This window comes from Pleurodeles waltl, chromosome 4_1, assembly GCF_031143425.1.
Source record: "Pleurodeles waltl isolate 20211129_DDA chromosome 4_1, aPleWal1.hap1.20221129, whole genome shotgun sequence".
NCBI classification, from domain to species: domain Eukaryota; kingdom Metazoa; phylum Chordata; class Amphibia; order Caudata; family Salamandridae; genus Pleurodeles; species Pleurodeles waltl.
Window position 1 is genome coordinate 412,793,668 of NC_090442.1, and position 20,346 is coordinate 412,814,013.

General features: G+C 49.5%; 1 pseudogene; it reads right to left on the minus strand.

The window, feature by feature from the left end:
• Positions 1-726: 726 nt before the first annotated feature.
• Positions 727-19,446, minus strand: LOC138287160 (non-POU domain-containing octamer-binding protein pseudogene; annotated as a pseudogene).
• Positions 19,447-20,346: the final 900 nt, after the last annotated feature.

Below are 20,346 nucleotides of genomic sequence, written 5' to 3' on the forward strand. Positions count from 1 at the left end.
TGTTGAGTGAAGTTGATTTTGATTTATACTACATATGTAGTGTTTCTAGTAAAACTTTGTATACAGTTTTAAGTTATATGGGGTTGCGCATTCCATTTTGTTTTAACTCCATGATTTTTGTTTCCGATTGTTTTAATGTGCAATCTGTATTTGTACTTATTTGTTTGATGGTCTATTATTGTTTTCAATCCCCTATTTTGTCATTCATTGTTTGTAAAGGGGGTGGATATGTTGTGTTGTAGAATTCTCGACAGGCACGTGCATGTCGAGAATTCTACATTCCAGGAGAGGACGGTTGGAGCCGGATGAAAAGAAGGAGGTGGCCGAGGGATTGTTTCTGTGCTTCGGTAGCTTATCGTAATAAATATACTTATATATTAACCCTTGATCAGAGCAACTTGCCTCATTACAGTAGCGCACGCGTATAATGGTGTACCTGCACTCACGAAATCTGGGGAATTGGCCCTGGACAGCGTGGGGGCAGCTTTGCTACTGTAAGGGTGCCCTTACACTTAGTAACTTTGCACCCAGCCTTCAGTAAATAAAGACCATTCCTTGATTGCTGGCATGATCTTGATGAATGACTTGAGTTATCAGGCTACTAGGGATGACAAGGTGGTGGCCCTAGAACCAGCATCCCTTGCTGTCAGCAACAAGCCTCTGGCGAACGGTGTACATTGGTTCTAGTGTCTTTTGGAATTCAGCAGTCTGCTGCCCGGTGAAACTTCAGTATTTTCTGTCCAGTGAGGCTTCAGTATTTTTCACCATTCCATTGTGGTCAATGTGAGGATCATCTGCAGACAGTGCCTGGGGTGCAGAGATAAGTAGTATGCCGGGGTTTTGAGACCTCAGTTTATATTCCAGGTATTCCTGCAGATGGTGGGCCCACTTCTCTATGCAAGGTGGGGGCTTTGAATTTGACCCTTGGGATTAGGGTCTTGTGGTTATTATGTGCCATGAATGGTTGGCAATAAACATACAGAAGAAAGTGACAGCATCCCCGGTGGATTGCAATTGCCTCTTGTTTGATATTTGAATAGCATTGTTTAGTGGGGGTAATCACTCTGCTCGCATTTGCCATGTGGGGCTATTCACCACAGTTCTGCTTTTGTAACTGAACTGCCTCCAATCCAGTGGGACTGGCATCAACAGACAACTCTATGGCTTTGGTCAGATCAAAGTATGGGTGGTGTTTGCTGATAATGCTTCCTTGGTTCATTGAAAAGTTTCCCCTTTAGGTCCTTCCCATACATATTGGGTATTACATTTGATGAGCTCTCTTAGGGGTGGAGTGAGTGTGGTTAGGTCTTTGATGAATCGTCTGCAACAATTCTCCATCTCCAGATTATTTTGGACTTCGGAGACGCATGAAGGGGCTGGAAATGTCTGGACAGCTTGCCCTTTGTCCGGGTATGGAGCTACTCCACATCTGAGAAAAGATATCCAAAGAAGCTGATTTTGTTTTTTCACGAACTCACACTTTTTTGAAACATCAGTCCACTGACTCGGAATCTTTGTAGTACTTTACCCATACATACTTGGTGTTCCTCTATGGACCAGCTATATACTAGGATGTTGTTGCTCACATTTATAACTCCATGGAGGCCAAAACCTACCCCCTGCATTACGTTCTGGAATACTTTAGCCGCACTGAATATCCAAAAGTTAAGCCTTTTTTTACCATGAAGGTGCTTGTGTGTCGAGAATGTTGTTATGGAGCATGATGCAAGGTGTAGCAGAATTAAGAGCCAGATGTAGCAAAGAGATTGTGCCTCGCAAATAGCGAAAATCGCCGTTTGCGAGGCGCAAATGCCTCTTTGCTATGCAGAAATGCATTTTGTGAGTCTGATCGGACTCGCAAAATGCATTTCTGACTCGCAAATAGGAAGGGGTGTTCCCTTCCTATTTGCGACTCGCACTACAATTCAATCGCAAATGGAATCGCGGTTACCATCCACTTGAAGTGGATGGTAACCCAGTCGCAAATGGGAAGGGGTCCCCATGGGACCCCTTCCCCTCTGTGACTGGATAAAAAAATATTTTTTCAGAGCAGGCAGTGGTCCAAAACTAATGGGTGAAACTGACGCCAGCATGCCGGCGAGGACCTCTTATTGGCACGGTGACGTCAGACGGAGTCGCGTGGAGCTGTGCAATTGTGACATCCTCATTGACATGGAGAGCTGGGAAGAAGATTTTCCGTTGGATGCTGGCGCAAGGGTGAATTCATAAGGTGAGGAATCCACAAGTAGCTATTGTATCCACCAGAAAAAGCGTTACCGAAGGTAAGTAACTTGTTCTTCATGGCCACAAAGATGGGAACTAGGGGCTAGATGTACCAAGATTCAGTTTGCAAAACATGGTCGCAAATCACTGACTTCATGCAAATGGAATAGGATTTTGTGCACTGACGTATGTACAATTTGATTGGCTCACAAAATTCCAAATTGAAGTAGGTTGCAATCTGACTTACCACATTAATGCTCTTGAGGTAGGTTGCAAATTGCTACTTACTCCGATTGGTGCCCATCACAAGGATAGTGGCTTGCCATGGTCAGCTTACCATCATGTCTGTGATCCTTTTCACATACACCTTTTTAAATGCAGCCAGTTTTCTATAAAGCAAACAGTGCTGCATTTGTTAGTTATACTACGGACCTAGTTTCCATAGGAAAAGCATTTTCTGTTTTGCTAATAACTCTTTGGCGCCATTTGACAAATCTTCATGAAATTTTCTAAACTAGCTTGCTACTCACTTCAGCTGCTGTCAGGAAAGTTTTGGAGTGAATCGCCAAGCAGGAGCCGTGAAAACATGTGGGATTCCTAAAACGCATTTTCCCTATGCAAAATCCCAAAGGGATTTTAAACATGACTACAGCCTGGAGTGCTAAACGGAATTACACCAAATTCGGCATAAAGCTAGATTTTGGTCCAGAAAGATCTCTTTTTGTAATCTGGTGTCGATCTATTCAGTAGTTTTGGAGTTATCTAAAAAAATTATTTATGTATACCCAGAGCAGTGTCGTTATTGATTGGCCACAATCTGAGAGAAAAGTTGCTGCTGCCAATTTGTAAATCGGGACACCGTTCCTGGATGGGGGATGCAGGTGGTTGGCTGCAGGGCGTGGCCACTGGAACGTTATAGTTAGGACATAGAATCAGAAAAAAACTTAGAAATTCCCTGAAAAAAAACAAAGGCTACAGGGACATTATAGTTAGGTTCAGATTTTACACATACAAAACCACAGAAATTCAGCAATTATAGTTATACCTATCTCAAGAAACTATAACTCATGCTCTAAGGTAACTAGAATTCCCACCCTCGCCATACAATGCTAATTACCTTACGTTAGATAACTCATGATATCATTTATCAAATCATTGATTCTATCACTGCAACTTTTGCAGTGAAATTATTAATGAGAAAACTGTGCATGGTGGGGGCGCAAGTATGCATAGTATTGCAGTAGGGGGTGTAGATGATACTTTGGGGTAGTGTAGGTAAGCACAGTAAGTAAACCTTAACAAAAAAGATTTTTTTATAGATATATGTGTGGCCAAGTTAGCTAAGAGGTAGTACCATGGTACATAGCGACACGTCATCATCTGATTGGATGAGTGCCTTTGCAAAAACTGCAGGCAGCCATGTTGTTTTAAAGACACTTTGCTAGTGTTATAGCTGAGGGCCTTAAATATAGCTGTTAGGTTTGATATGTTTACCCTACCCATTACCACTTAATGTAAGTGCTATTAGGTAGGGAAATATAATTACAAGTGTCTATATATTTTTAAAAAATATTACAGAGTACCGAGGTGCTACCAAGGTACTACCTATAAATCTTTTTAAAACACTGCCATTCACAAATATAGTGTATTACCATGTCTTTAGAACATTTTACATATTTCATTAAGTCAAAAAAAGTCAATGCATTAGCATGGTAATACCTAAAATGTACTGTTATTTTACAAATAATTATGTAAAAAATTAGCATTTGTTAAAAAACACAGTGGCGGTCATTACAACATTGGCGGTAAAAGCCGCTTACCGCCGTGCAGAAGACCGCCAACACACCGCCGGGGCCACAGAATTCCGCCACAGCTATTATGACCCACATCTCGGAACCCGCCAAAATTCAGACACCCACACAAGTCCGCCACACCAAAGGTCAGTGATAAACTGGCGATAACAAAACCTCCACCGTCACGCCAACAGAAATACGCCCACACTATCACGACACACAAATCCACATGGCGGTCTTTCAACCGCGGTGTTTCATTGGCGGTACATACCGCTGCGCTCAAAATACACACACTTCTACAAAACATCCCCACATTGGACGATTCCAGATACACACACCTGAGACACATAGACACACCCACTACAATATAAAACACACACCCACATCACCCACAAACCCCCATGACAAAAAATTCAGAAAGAAGGCCAGAGAGAGACACCACCAGCAAGTACAACAGCATCCACAGGCACATAACACCATCACCCACACAACTTCCACGCACCTCACACAACACACCACTACATATCACCACACTTATCACCACACACTCCACCCCACACATCACCTACACCACCCCATGGCATGGAAAAGACACCCCAGGTTCTCGGAGGAGGAGATCAGGGTCATGGTGGAGGAAATCGTATGGGTAGAGCCACAGCCATTCGGAGCACAGGTGCAGCACACCTCAATTGCAAGGAAGATTGAGCTATGGCGAAGAATAGTGGACAGGGTCAACGCAGTGGGACAACACCCAGGAAATTGGGAGGACATCAGGAAAAGGTGGAACGACCTACAGGGGAAGGTGCGTTCCGTGGTCTCAAGACACCACCTGGCGGTTCAGCGGACTGGCGGCGGACCCCCACCTCCTCCCCCACTACTAACAACATGGGAGGAGCAGATCTTGGCGATTCTGCATCCTGAGGGCCTCACAGGAGTAGGTGGAGGAATGGACTCTGGTAAGTCAAAGCTTTACTATTACATCCCCCACCCTACCTGCATGCTATCACATACCCCCACCCTCGCCCTCACCCCCATCACTCCAACTCCTCACAAATGTCCCAATATCACAAACCACCCATCCCAACACCAAGCCCTGCATGCAACACCAAAGCATGGACACCCATCACCAAAGCATGTCCACTGCACATAGCCATACACCCCCTAATCCATTATCACAGAAGGTCCCACACCAAAATGGAAGCACTGGGGTACAGGGTGACCCACCCACTGCACACCATGGCACACACAGATGCAATAATCATGCCTTTCCACCCCTGCAGGACCCCTACCCAACGTCACCAGACAGGAGGGTCTAGACAAGTCCACTCCACCCACAGAAGAGGCCCACAGTGATGACAGCAGCTCTGTCCAACTGGATCTAGATGACCAGCCCGGACCATCGGGGACCTCTGGACAGTCGGTTCCCCTCACACAGGCACAGGCCACCACAGACCTTCCCCCCTCCGGAAACACCAACACAGCACCCACCCAGCGGGCCCATACCTCAGTCCCCAGGACACGTCAATCAGCTGTGTGTCCACCACTACAGGGAACCCAGGATAACCCACCACCCCAACAACAACAGGGACCTGGGGGCATTGGCAGTGGGCACACGGTCCAGGGGACGGAGGCCCAGGAACACAGGGGAACTGGGAGGGCTGCCGTACGATAGAGGGCGGACAGGCCAAAGGAACCCACTCTCCACAAGGCCCTCTCCTCCATCATGGGAGCATACCACCACTCCCAGGAGACGATGGCAACGGTACTGGCCAAGTTTCAGGAGACCCAGCGCATGCAGGAGGAACAGTATATGGGCTTCAGGGAGGAACTCAGAACCATCAGCTCCACCCTGGGCACCATCGTAGGGGTGCTGAAGGAAGTACACTGTGGCACTACAAGGGGCCCCTGACACTAGCATGGACGATGAACTGCCCACCACCTCCGCCGGTGCTAGTGGACAGGATGCCCTGCCACAGGACCACCACACCAGCACCCCACCCACTGCAGACGGAGAACCACACCGCAAACAGTCCCTGAGATCCAGGAACAAGACAGAGAACGATGCCAAGACCCCCGCCAAGAAGTGAGACCACCCTGATTGTCATCCTACTGTCCCACTTTGTCACCCTGTCCATAATTAAACTGCCCCAGCTCCACTTCCTATGCCCATATGGGCAATGCACCTGTGAGACTAATAGACTGGACTCTGCCATGGACACTCCTCCGCCATCACCCCTCACCATTTAACTTCCCCCTCCAATATTTTGCATTTAAATAAACACACCTAAAGCACAAAATGATCTGGAGTCTGTCTGTGATTTCGAAATAGTGTATTTGCAATTACAGTGACAAAATGTTTTTGAAATAGTAATGTCAACATACCTATGTCACACAGCTCTAGTCCATGAGGGATTTAAGCAGATGTCACACAGTGGGACCCACATCTGTGAAACCGTAAAGGAAAGTGACAACTCAGTGACCATACACTGGGTGAAAACGACAGACAGGAGAGAGGTAGTAGTGTAAAAGTACATGTAGTAGGCAGGATTGTATTCTTACCTGTGTTTCACTGGAAAATTTGCTGGATCACTGAGTTCCTGTTCTGCATGTCTTCTTCCTCTTCTTCATCCTCATCACTGTCCACAGGCTCCACAGCTGCCACAACACCGCCATCTGGACCATCCTCCTGCAGAAAAGGCACCTGTCGTCGCAAAGCCAAGTTGTAAAGCATACAGCAGGCCACGATGATCTGGCACACCTTCTTTGGTGAGTAGAATAGGGATCCACCTGTCATGTGGAGGCACCTGAACCTGGCCTTCAGGAGGCTGAAGGTCCGCTCGATCACCCTCCTACTTCGCCCATGGGCCTTATTGTAGTGTTCCTCTGCCCTGGTCCTGGGATTCCTCACTGGGGTCAGTAGCCGTGACAGGTTGGGGTAACCAGAGTCACCTGCAAATGGCGAGGGACAACTGTTAGACACACACGAACCTGTAGGGATATACCCAGACAACCATTCCCACTGTCTTGCTTCCAGGTGCTCACCTAATAGCCACACACGGTGGCTCTGGAGTTGACCCATCACATAAGGGATGCTGCTATTCCGCAGGATGTAGGCATCATGCACTGAGCCAGGGAACATGGTATTCACATGGGAGATGTACTGGTCTGCCAAACATACCATCTGTACATTCATAGAATGATAACTCTTCAGGTTTCTGTACACCTGTTCACTCCTGCAGGGGGGGACCAAAGCCACACGGGTCCCATCAATGGCACCTATGATGTTGGGGATATGTCCCAGGGCATAGAAATCACCTTTCACAGTAGGCAAATCCTCCACCTGAGGGAAAACGATGTAGCTCTGCATGTGTTTCAGAAGGGCAGACAACACTCTGGACAATACGTTGGAAAACATAGGCTTGGAAATCCCTGATGCCAAGGCCACAGTTGTTTGAAAAGACCCACTTGCAAGGAAATGGAGCACTGACAGCACCTGCACTTGAGGGGGGATTCCTGTGGGATGGCGGATTGCTGACATCAGGTCTGGCTCCAACTGTGTACACAGTTCCTGGATTGTGCATGGTCAAACCTGTAGGTGATTATCAAATGTCGCTCCTCCATTGTTGACAGGTCCACCAACGGTCGGTACACCAGAGGATGCCGCCATCTCCTCACATGTCCCAGCGGACGGTGCCTATGAAGGACAACAGCGAGCACAGAGTCAAACAACTCAGAGGTACGTACCCACAGTTAACTCAGAACACCAATCATACACAAAAGGTGGCCTGTATGTGTGTTGAGACTAGGCCTAGGTATGTGTGACACAGTTGAAAATGAGGCCATGGGGGCCCCTGAAATGGCGGCTGCCTGACCTCTAAAGTGGGACAATGGGATGTGAGGTAACTGCGCTGGCGTTGTACACCGTTGCGGTAGGCAGTCGGAGACCGCGGCGCAATGCTGCATTGGTTAACATTGGACCCTATGGGTCCCAGGAGCCAATGACGATGTACACCGGCGGTGATGGTACGCACCGCCGCAGACGTGACCGCCGTGGACGTGACCGCCATTTTCTATCTGTTCAATCACTCTATACCTGATCTTCGACAGGAGAGGACCTACACTGCAAGTGCTGCTGTGACCTCGGTCTGGAAGAGACAATGGCTTGTGCGTCTGGGGAAAGGGCCCCAGCCTTCACATCGGAGGAGTTGGAGAAGCTCGTGGATGGGGTCCTCCCCCAGTACACGCTACTCTACGGTCCTCCAGACAAACAGGTAAGTACACAGGGAGCATGTTGTATGGGCTATGCCTGTGTGGAGAGGGCTGGATGTAAGAAGGAAGGGGACAGAGTGCTGCGTGCATGAAAGACGGTGAATGCATGTGCCGCATGGCAAGGGTAGGGATGGGGGCCAATCACTTTGACGGTGCAGTTGGTAATGACTTCTCTTTTTCCCCTGTACATTTCATGTAGTTCAGCGCCCACCAGAAGAAAGATATATGGCGTGCCATCGCCAAGGACGTCCGGACCCTGGGGGTCTACCACAGACGGAGCACCCACTGCCGGAAAAGATGGGAGGACATTTGCCGCTGGAGCAAGAAGACGGCGGAGGCTCAGCTGGGGATGGCCTCCCAACGTGGGAGGGGTGCCCGTCGCACCATGACCCCTCTGATGTTCCGGATCCTGGTGGTGGCCTACCCGGAGTTGGATGGGCGCTTGAGGGCATCACAGCAGACACAAGGGGGTGAGTACACTCTCATTCTGCTGACTTTGTGCGCGGTGGAGTTGTCTGGGTGGGGGAGGAGGGCTGTGGGTTTCCCTAGGCCAGGGCGAGTTCCGTAGGCAAGGCCCCTCCGTAAGGCAGGCCATGTGGCACCCCAGCCCACCTCTGTAGAGTGCCAAGTACAGGTATTCATGCCCCTGTGTCATCTATGTGTGCAGATGTCGTCCATAGGCTTGTAGGCCATTTCCCAGTAATTGAACAGGGGAGCCCAAGAGCGCGGCGTAGTGCAGGGGGCTTCTGTGTCTGTCTTGTCCGCCAACGGTAGCGGTAATCCATGCACTCAACATGACTTTCTTCTGTCGCCCCCCCCCCCCTTTTTGTGTTCTCCCTGTTCTTGTGTGCATTAGCATCATCAGGCGGAGGAGCACGAGGGAGCTGCATCCCACATGGCCCTAGAGGGCAAGACTACGGACTCGGAATTCACCAGTAGGGTGGAGAGCGAGGGGAGCTTCACGGCAGGGACAGGAGCTGACACAAGCGACACGGACACGTCCTCTGATGGGAGCTCCCTTCTGGTGCCCCCGCATCTACAGGTACAGCCGCCAGCCCCCCTACCAGCACCGCCCTCCCAGCAGCCCCTCTGGCTTCGCCCCGTGCCCGCTCACCCAGGAGGGTGGGCATCACCTTCGCCCCAGGCACCTCAGCCCCTGCCCCTGTCACCCCTGCTGCCCTCAGTGAGGAGGCCATTGACCTCCTCAGGTCCCTCACTGTTGGGCAGTCTACCATTTTTAATGCCATCCAGGGTGTAGAAAGACAGTTGCAACAAACTAATGCATTCCTGGAGGGCAATTATTCTGGTCAGACGGCCCTTCACCGAGCTTTTCAAACTCTGGCCTCAGCACTGATGGCAGCCATTGTCGCCATCTCTAGCCTCCCCCCTCCAACTTCCTTCACCCAGACCCAATCCCCTGTACCTCTGCCTATCCCAAGCACACAATCAGACCAGCCTGCACACACCTCACCACACAAGGGAAGCTCAGGCAAACATAAGCACCACACATCCCACAGGCACTCACGCAAGCAACACACACATGCAGACACACCAACATCCACTGCCTCCACTGTGTCCCCCTCCTCATCGTCTCCCTCCTCCCTCCCAGTCTCGTCTACACTCACACCTGCATGCACTACCTCTACAGCCACTACGTCCCTCACCAGCACACCCACCAGCACACCCACCAGCACACCCTGGTCACGTGCAGTCACCACCCCCACTACCATTCACACGTCCCCTGTGTCCTCTCCCAGTGTATCTGTGACGCCCCCTCCCAAGGTACACAAACGCAGCCACACACCCACCCAACAGCCATCCACTTCACGACAGCCTCCAGCTCATGCACCTGCACCCAAAGTCACCAAACGTACACCTCCTACTACCACCACCTCTTCCTCCCAAACCCCCTCCAGCTACCCGTCCCAATGTGTCCAAGAAACTTTTCCTGTCCACTCTTGACCTCTTGCCCACACCTCCCCCACCCCGTTCATCTCATAGGTCCTGAAGTAGCACCTCAGCCACAACATCTCCAGGACCAGTGGTGCCTGTAGTCACCGGTATGTGGAGTGCACCGGCCACCAGGACAGCCAGTGTCACACGGAGCCACAGTACAGCCAGTCCCCCACCTGTGAAGCATCAGAAGTTGGCCAGTGCCCGGCGGGAGAGGGGGAAGACTCCAGCTACCAAAGTCGCTTGTGTCAGCTCCTGTCCCCGCCGTGAAGCTCCCCTCCATCCTACTGGTGAATTCCGAGTCCGTAGTCTCGCCCTCTAGGGCCATGTGGTATGCAGCTCCCTTGTGCTCCCAGGGGTCCCGTTGGGAGTGTGGAGTCAGCTGTGACACCTCCCAAGGTGGGAAAGGGCCACAAGAAACCCGGCAAGTCTGGGAAGAGCAGCACAGTGGAGAAGACCGCCATCATCCCCGCTCTCCAGGAGGTCACCGCCAGCCCCAGCCTAGCTGCCCAGGAGGCCACTGCCAGCCCCAGCCCAGCTGCCCAGGAGGCCACCGCCAGCCCCAGCCCAGCTGCCCAGGAGGCCACCGCCAGCCCCAGCCCAGCTGCCCAGGAGGCCACCGCCAGCCCAGCCCAGCTGCCCAGGAGGCCACCGCCAGCCCAAGCCCAGCTGCCCAGGAGGCCACCGCCAGCCCCAGCCCAGCTGCCCAGGAGGCCACCGCCAGCCCCAGCCCAGCTGCCCAGGAGGGCCCGCCAGCCCCAGCCCAGCTACCCAGGAGGCCACCGCCAGCCCCAGCCCAGCTGATCTGTGAAGGACCGCCAGCACAAGCCCCGCTGGGCCATGAAGGACCGCCAACTCAAGCACCGCTGAACAGGGCACCGCCAGCACAAGAACTGCTGAACAGGGCACTGCCAGCACAAGCACCGCTGGGCCATGAAGGACCACCAACTCAAGCACCGCTAAACAGAGCACCGTCAGCACAAGCACCGCTGAACAGGGCACCGCCAGCACAAGCACCACTGGGCCATGAAGGACCGCCAACTCAAGCACCGCTGGGCCCTGAAGGACCGCCAACTCAAGCACCGCTGGGCCGTGAAGGACTGCCAGCACATGCACCGCTGGGCCATGAAGGACCCCCAACTCAAGCACCGCTGAACAGGGCACCGCCAGCACAAGCACCACTGGGCCATGAAGGACCGCCAGCACAAGCACCGCTGGGCCATAAAGGACCGCCAACCCAAGCACCGCTAGCCCATGAGCGGCAGGGGCACTGACGCAACTGGGTCCGTCACGGGGTGAGTGATGCGCTCTGGGCACCAGTCCCCCTCCAGAACCAGTGGAGACATCCATCCATTACCTCTGTCCTTCACAGGATGAAGCACTCTGGGCACCAGTCCCCCTCCAGAACCAGTGGAGAGATCCATCCACTACCTCTGTCCTTCACAGGATCAAGCACTCTGGGCACCAGTCCCCCTCCAGAACCAGTGGAGACATCTATCCACTACCTCTGTCCTTCACAGGATCAAGCACTCTGGGCACCAGTCCCCCTCCAGAACCAGTGGAGACTGTTATCCACTTGAGAGACTGTGGCTTTGCACTCCCCAGGATATGGCAGTGGGCAACTCACCCACTGTAGAGACTTGAGAGTCTGTGGCTTTGCACTCCCCAGGATTGAACAGTGGGCAACCCACCCACTGTAGAGACTTTAGAGACTGTGGCTTTGCACTCCCCAGGATATGGCAGTGGGCAACCCACCCACTGTAGAGACTTGAGAGACTGTGGCTTTGCACTCCCCAGGATTGAACAGTGGGCAACCCACCCACTGTAGAGACTTGAGAGACTGTGGCTTTGCACTCCCCAAGATTGAACAGTGGGCAACCCACCCACTGTAGAGACTTGAGATACTGTGGCTTTGCACTCCCCAGGATTGAACAGTGGGCATTGAGCCCCCTTGTGGATCTGGCGTCGTACACTCATCCGGCTGAGGTGCCCCTCCTTCCCTTCCCCCTGAGGTGCCTTTTGTATTTCTATCTGATGCCCCTGCAGTGTTCTCTCTGTTTTGATCGTGTATCGAGTGTGGGCCTCACCCATGCATTTTGGGCCCAGTGGTCCACGGACTATAAATGGTGCAATACCTGGACTTGCATTATTGGTGTATATATTTGTTTATGGTGTATATATTTTTTGGAGTACTGGATTTTAATAGATAACAATCGTTACAATCATTTCCTTTTGTCTTTGCATTCTTCCGGAGGGCTTGGGGGGTGTAACTGTAATGTATCAACATGTATTAGTGTGTGTGTTGTAGTGGGTGCGGGTGTTGCATGTGTGTGTCCCTGTTTTTTGCCTCCCCCCTCCCCTGTGTCGTAGGTGCAGTACTCACTGTGGTCTTCGCCACCGGCGTTTGTGCTCCTGGTAGAGGAGCAGGAAGACTATCGCAGGTAGAATTTGGAGTTCCGGTTCCATGGTGTCCTCATTCCTTGTGGGGTATGTAGAGGTGAGCGTTTTACCTTCGGGATTCCTGTTTCCGCCGTGTTTTTATCCGCGGTGAATCCGCCCCGGAAAGGGTGGCGGATTGGCCTGTCATAATAGTGTGGGCGGTACATTGTCTCCCGCCTGTCTGTTGGTGGTGACCGCTGCGCTGTTTGTTTGTACCGCCGTGGCGGTCGGAGTGTTAAAGTGGCTGTCTTTGTTGGCGGTTTCCGCCACGGTCGTAATTGCAATTTTTTTACCGGCCTGGGTTGTAATGACCACCAGTATGTGTTAGGTAGTACAACGGTACTGCGTAAACTAGTTAAATAAATAAATATGTAGGCAATTATACAAAAAATTTCCATGCCCATTACTACTTTAACAAAATGGTAATAGGTTGGGAACAAAAACAAAAACTACTACTTACCTATGTTTAAGACCCAAAGCCACAACCATATAAAAGACAACTAAAAAGGTTATGGCTGCCTTTTAAATTTGAAAAGGCAGATATTAGCCAATTGTACACTGCCTTCTTATTGCTATGTACCATGCTATACCATTAACTTACAGTGCTATACCGTGGCACAATATATCACTAGGGGACAAATCTGGGATTCTGTGCAATATCCTTGTGCTAAACATAGTGTTGCAGGGGTAGTGCAATACTTATGTACCATTTACAAAACTACGCGAAGCCACCACATGTCACCGTGTTTTGCTTGGTACATGTGGAGAAAAGCAATACAATACACGTCGCTGCCTTGTGTTACTCTGCACACCATGAGCTACAGTCTTCCAAAATTTCAATTACTTCCATACCTCATTACAGTGTATGGTACTACACTATCTACCACTCAACTCTATGCTATTCCACTTTAGACCACTGCACTGTACACCACTCTACTGTACGCTATTCCACTATACTGTATACCACTCCACTTTACCGTATTTAACTGTATGGCACACCAAAGCACACTACTCCACTGTACATCACTCCACTTTGTGCCCATTTACTGTACGCTATTCAACTATATGCCAGTCCACTCTACAACACTTCACTCTATGCTATTATATTGTATGGCACTCCAATGCACGCTACTCCACTTTATGCCACTCCACTCTATGCCAATCCACTCCACACCATTCCATTCTATGTTGCTACCTCAGACGACACTCCACTACATGCTATTCCACTCTACCCCACTCCACTGTATACCACTGCAATATTTGCGAGTCCCCTGCAGGCAATGCTACTGTACACACTACACTGGATGCAATTCAGTCTACACCACTCCACTGTACCCAACTGCACTGTACACTGCTCAGCTATATGCTGTTCAACAGTGCACCACTCCACTGTACTGCACAGCACTCTGCACTATTCCACTGTATGGCACTCCAGTGTATGCCACTCTAATGTATGCTAAACCACTCTACAACACTCCATTCCACCCTATTCCATTGGAAGCCACTCCTTTGTATGCCACTCCACTATATGGTATTCCAGTTTATCACACTGCACTGAACGCCACTCCTGTCTATGGCATACCACTATACGCCACTCCACTGTAAGCTAACCCACCCTATGCCACTCTACAGAACTCCACTACACATTATGCTATTCCAGTGTCTGGCACTCCACTGTACGACACTCCAGTGTAGGCTAGTTGACTTTCTGCCAATTCACTCTTCCACACTCTACTGTACACTGTTAGACTGTATAGTATTCCACTGTACACTATTCTAATATATGGTACTCCACTGTGCGGTCCTCCACTTTACACCACTACAATGTATGCCACTGCACTCTACACAGTTCCACTGAAAGACACAGTGCTCTCCCCAGTATAACTGCACTCTGTTGCTCTTCATGGCACTGTACACAACTCTTGTCTATTCACATACACTTCACTGTCTAACTCCACAGTCCAATCTATGCCCGTACACTCTACTGCACAGCACTCTATTCCTCAAGGGTTTACTCAACTATGTGCTACACAACTACACTATAATCCATTCCATGCCACTCTACTCTACGACACGCTAATGACTGTTTTATACTTTACTCCACATTACGATAAGTAACTCCACTGAACCTTACTCCACTCTACACCACTATATGAGACTTTACCTTGATCTATGCCAACTTTCAATCATCCTGTCTATGCAGCTCCACTGATCAACACACTACTGTACTCTATACAACTTGACTCTACAACACACTTTTACTGTATTTCCCACTATGACCCCACTACATTCAAGCATGTCAAGCAAATCCTAAATTATCCTATGCTCACCTTCTGGTATCATGGCACAGAGCAGTCAAGCTTAATTTTGAGACAATGTGCAAAGTATTTGTGCAACACTTCAAACAGTAAAGCAGTGAAAACACCACTTAAGGATATTCCACAGCAGGTTAGCAAAACAACTCTGATTTTGATAAATTAACATGAGCAAAATGACAAAAATCCAATAAGTAGAACTTGACTTATGGGGCCATATTTATACTCTGCGCCGAATGTGCATCAAAAATGTTGATGCACATCCGGCACAAACCATGCACCATATTTAAACTTTGACACCCAAGCCTGCGGACGTCAAAATTCCTCTGTGTGCATAATTTTTTGGATGCGGGAAACTGCCTTGCGTTAATGACATGCAAGGTAGGCGTTCCCGCCCCAAAAATTACTTTAAGGCCTGTGCACCTTATTTATACTCCTGCGCCATTTTGATGCACAGGAGGGGGCGGGTCTTAAAAAATGGTGCACAGCCTGATGTGCGCCGTTTCTTAACGCCTGGGTGAGGGCAGGCGTTAAGGAACCTGTGGGCTCACTTCCATGGTCCCTGACCATGGAAGGAGTCCAGAGGTGCCCTTCCGTGCCCCCAGGGACACCCCCTGCCACCCTCACCCACCCCTGGAGGACACCAATGGATGGGGGGACCCATCCCAAGTAAGTACAGGTAAGTTGAGATAAGTAATTTTAAAAAACAAATTTAAGGTAGCATAGGGGGGCCTAATTTGGGCCCCCCTACATGCCACTGTGCCCAATGACCATGCCCAGGGGACAGGAGTCCCCTGGGCATGGCCATTGGGCAAGGAGGCATGACTCCTGTCTTTGCTAAGACAGGAGTCATTTCAATGGGGGTTGTCCGTCAAAAAAAAATGGCGCAAGTCCGGTTTGAGGCACGATCTTTGCCTCAAAGCTGACTTGCTCCATTTTTTTACGCACAACCCCCATTTTTCCCTACGCCGGCGCTGCCTGGTTTGAGTCATTTTTTTTTTTACTCTGACCAGTTTACAGCGCCGGCTAACGTCATTCCTTAAATGAGGCACCCGCCTGCCACGTAGGAATCGCGTTAGCCGGCAGTAAAATTTTTGACGCAAACCAGCGCCAGCACTGGTTTGCGTCAAAAAGTATAAATATGGGCCATGATTTTTTAAAGAATAAACTTTAAAATTGCCGTTAGAAGGGGATATCTGGTTGTGCCAGACCGGTGCAAAGTCAAAAATTCAGGCTGACCGAGATGAAGCATGAGCTTGCTACAGGGACCCAGTAAGGCAGCTGAACCAAAGTACCTTAAGTCCTGGCTGTGTAGCATTGCATCGATCAGAAACACGGATGCTTTGTGCTGCCAAGCCGATGCAAAGTTTCTGAGATGTGGAGAGGCTTCGGTGCAAGGTCCTGTTGTGTCATCGTCGAGGATTCCGAGCTTGCAATGCGAAGGCCGGTGTCAGAGAAGCATCGCACAGCTGAGGTGATGCATCGGTTCTAATGAGAGCAGAAGCTGTGATGCAGAGCTGTAGCATCATCATTGAGGTTGCCAATAATGAGGGATGCAAGGAGCTGGTGCCAGGAAAGCTGTGCACAGTGGCAATTCCATAGGCAATGCACTGGTTTCAAGATGTGTGGATGTGTGTCTGTTGTATTGGTAGCATTGCAGCAGTTCTGGTCTCACAGCAGAAGATGTGTCAGTTCTACTGGAGCAAACACCTTTGTGCCACTTCCAATGATCCAGGACTGGGAACGCCCCACTTGGCAGGGCAGACTCACAGATGGCAGAGTCCAGGTGCAGCAACAGGGTGGTTGGAAGTCTTTTATGTCCCTGAGACTTCAGAACAGGAGGCTAGCCAGCTAGCCCCTGGAGTCACTCTGGTCAAGTGATGTAGGCCCAGTCCGTCTCACCCCAGCAGGGGAACAACAGGCAGAAGGGCAGCACAGCAATGCAGGAGTCCAGTGAAGCAGCGTTATAGCAGAATGGCAGTCCTTCAGCCGTGCTTCTTCCTGGCAGATTCTTCAGAGGTCCAGAAGTGTACTGAGTTGGTGGTGTCAGAGGTCTAGTACTTATACCCAGTTGGGCCTTAGAAGTGGGGGAGACTTCAAAGACAGGCGTTTGAAGTGCACAGAGGTCTTGCCCTTTCTGCCCTGGCTTGCGACTCACTGCAGGGGGTTATGCAGCACGTTGTGTGGGAACAGGACACAACTATCCAGATGTAAGTGAGGCTGTGACCAGCTCCTCCCTCCCATCAATTCACACCTCCTATTGTATGTGGCTGTGTAGAGGAAATATGCAAAGCCTGGCTCTCACCCACTCCAGACAAGTGATCAGAGACAGGCATCAGGCACCGAATGGCTAAAGTCAGAAAATGCCAACTTTCTAAAAGTGGTGTTTTCTAAATTAATTTTTTTTTTTCTTAACAACTTTATTCAGCATTTTGGTAGACAAAAGAGATTATGACACATATTTTAACAGCATCATAAATATTGAAGGAGACAAGAAGACAAGAGGACGCAGCCCCCACCACCTCCCGAGCATACACATGTTAGGCGAACAGGAAAATTCCAACAATGCACCGGGATACTCAGCTGACCACCACCCCCAGATTGTTCATTCGAAAAAATAAACATGCAGTAGTCATTCACATTAATTTAAAACAATCTGTGATAAAGTAGGGTTACACTGCATTGAGGATTGGTGTGAGAGTCGGGCAGGTCATGGCGGTCGTTCTCTAAGTCTGAGGAGGAGAAGACGTATATGTAGGAATCTTTCAGAGTTTTGGACACGGTGAGATGTATTGCCCCTGTTCTGTTTTGTTATTCAGTGTGCGTAGAGAGGTACTATAATAGGAGAATACCAGATTTGAACAGATCAAACAGAATGCAACAAGCCATTCTATTTAAATAAAAAAAATTAAGAGAAAGAGGAAAGCTGTTCAGAACAGCACCAGTTTGTCCACAAAATAGATGTCAAACATCACCCTGACGTAATAGTAAGGGCCCTCCCAAAAACTGGAAAACTGGGAAGGAGAGGAGTATAATACCTACAAAGTTTATTGGGCACGAAAACTGCACCAGGGGCTCCTCTGTTGAAACCAGGTTGCAGCTGACCTGTTGCTGGATCACCTGCAAGCTTTCCTTCCATTGCACTGTTCTGGCTAAAGTGTTCTGTAGGTGGTGGCATCATTCCCATGGCAGTCCCCTCATGCATTAGTGGTTGAATTGTAGCTGCAGTGGGTGTCCCTGTTCCCGCTGCTGCACTGGGTGGAACACTTGCAGCACTTCCCAGTGAGCCATGGTTGTTCATCCCCAGTGCACCTCCCATTGCCATCTGTCCCAATCTCATCTCTTCCTCCCTCTCCCATCCTGAACTGCTTCTAGGGATATCTGTGCCAAACGCATGGCTCAGTATTGAATGCATGCTTCCACCAACCAGAGCGCTTTAAGCACTTCCAAAGCCTGGTTCAGAGTTAGCGAAGTTGGCCTTGAAACCTTCTTGCTGACCTCTGATCATTTCCTCGTGCTGTCTCATAGCTTGTTCTTCTCGTCTACGCTCTTTCTCAAGCCTGAGCTCATACTGTTTACGTTAACGTTTTTGCATTTTGGCATTGTGATGCCCGCCCATTCACCATAGTTCCTCTTCACGCCTCATTAGATCTTGACATATCAGTGTGACCACCTGCTCTTGCTTTTCCATTTTAGCTTTCCACCCCATGGCATACTTATACTCAAATGAGCAAGGCTGGGCAAAGCGAGGTGGCTGCTCCTATTCCTTGTAAAAAAAATCGTTTTTTGGGGATGAGCTTCTCTGGTAATCCCTCCTCATTGTCATAGTGCTCCAAGGGCTCAACGGTTATTGGACAAGGAAACATAGTTAGAAGGAGGGATCCATTATAGCATCTCTCCAAGGCTTTCCTGGCAGCTGATTTCCCAAAGAACTCGACAGTGCCTTTCCCGGTGGGCTGCCCTCTATCATCCACCGTGACTACAGCTCTCTCCACCAAACCAAACATGTTGAAAGCTTCCTCCAGGAGCTCACTGGAGACAAACAGGGGCAGTTTTCAGACCTGGAGAGCTGCACTGTGGCAGGCAAAGCAAAGTATAAAGCTGTTTGCCACGCAGTGCCAGATTATCAAGCACCACCTTCGCTATCTTAGCAAGTGTGTGGTTTCCAAATGTATTAATCTGAAACCTTTGTCCTTGTGGATGAAGACCTCACCAGGCTTCCCATATTTCTCGAACAGCATCCTCAGCTCTTCCTCATAATGTCCAGGGGCATATTCCCACGAATCTGTAATGAGACCTTTACTGGTGCTCACGACAGGCTCCTCCTCTTCCTCTCGGTTGGTGGGAGAAAATGGCTCATCCTCCTTAATGTAGTGCTGTGGGTAGTTCATCTGGTACTGGTGATGCCTTCTAGGAGTGTGGTTTTGCTGCTTCATACCACAATTGCCCTGCATCATCTGTGCAGCTCTGGATCGATGTGCGCTATTTTTCCCTGCAGCTGAGTTGGTCTACGGGTGCATATTGGGGAGAGGATGAGAAAGTAGAGTCCAGTGTTGCAGGGGGGTGAAGCGGCAAGAAGCTGGGCCTCATTGGCCTCCACACAGGGCTAGCGAGAGAAGGCCAGATTTACAATTTAAAACCTGACTTCACCATAAATTGTGATTTTAAATTGTGGCACTAGAGACACCATACTTGAAAGGTTTATATCTTCTAGATTGTGAATTACATGAAGATGTAATAAGATAATCCCAATGTTAACCTGCGGGACAGTGGAAAAAAGACTCTGGGAGTTTTTCACTACCTGGACATGTAAATAAAAAGGACATTTCCTGCCTTTTAAATACATTGCACCCTCCCCTCTGGGTTGTCCAAGGCCTATTTTAAAGGTTACTTATAGGCATAAAATAGAAGGTTTGGGCCTAGGCATAAGGGTTATTTTGCCATGTCGACATGGCACCTTAAAACTGCACACACAAGCTCTGACATTGCTCGCCTGAGGTATGGTTAAATGGCTACTTACATCGGTGCACAATCCATGCTGCAGGCCAACAAATAGCATTTAATTTACAGGTCTTGAGCACATGTAGTGCACTTTACTAGGGACGTATGAGAAAATTAAATATGCCAATTGGGGATAAGCCAATGATACCATGTTTAGGGGAGGGAGCACAAGCACTGGTTAGCAGTGGTATAGCACACAGTCCTAATACCAGCAAAAACAAGGTCAGAACAATGGAGGAGATAGGCAAAAGGTTGGGGGTAAGACCACCCTAAGACTGACAGGTTTAACAAGAGTTCAAAAGATCCCCACTGGAAAAGGAAGATTTGCTGTGGAAGAACTGACAAAAGAGCTT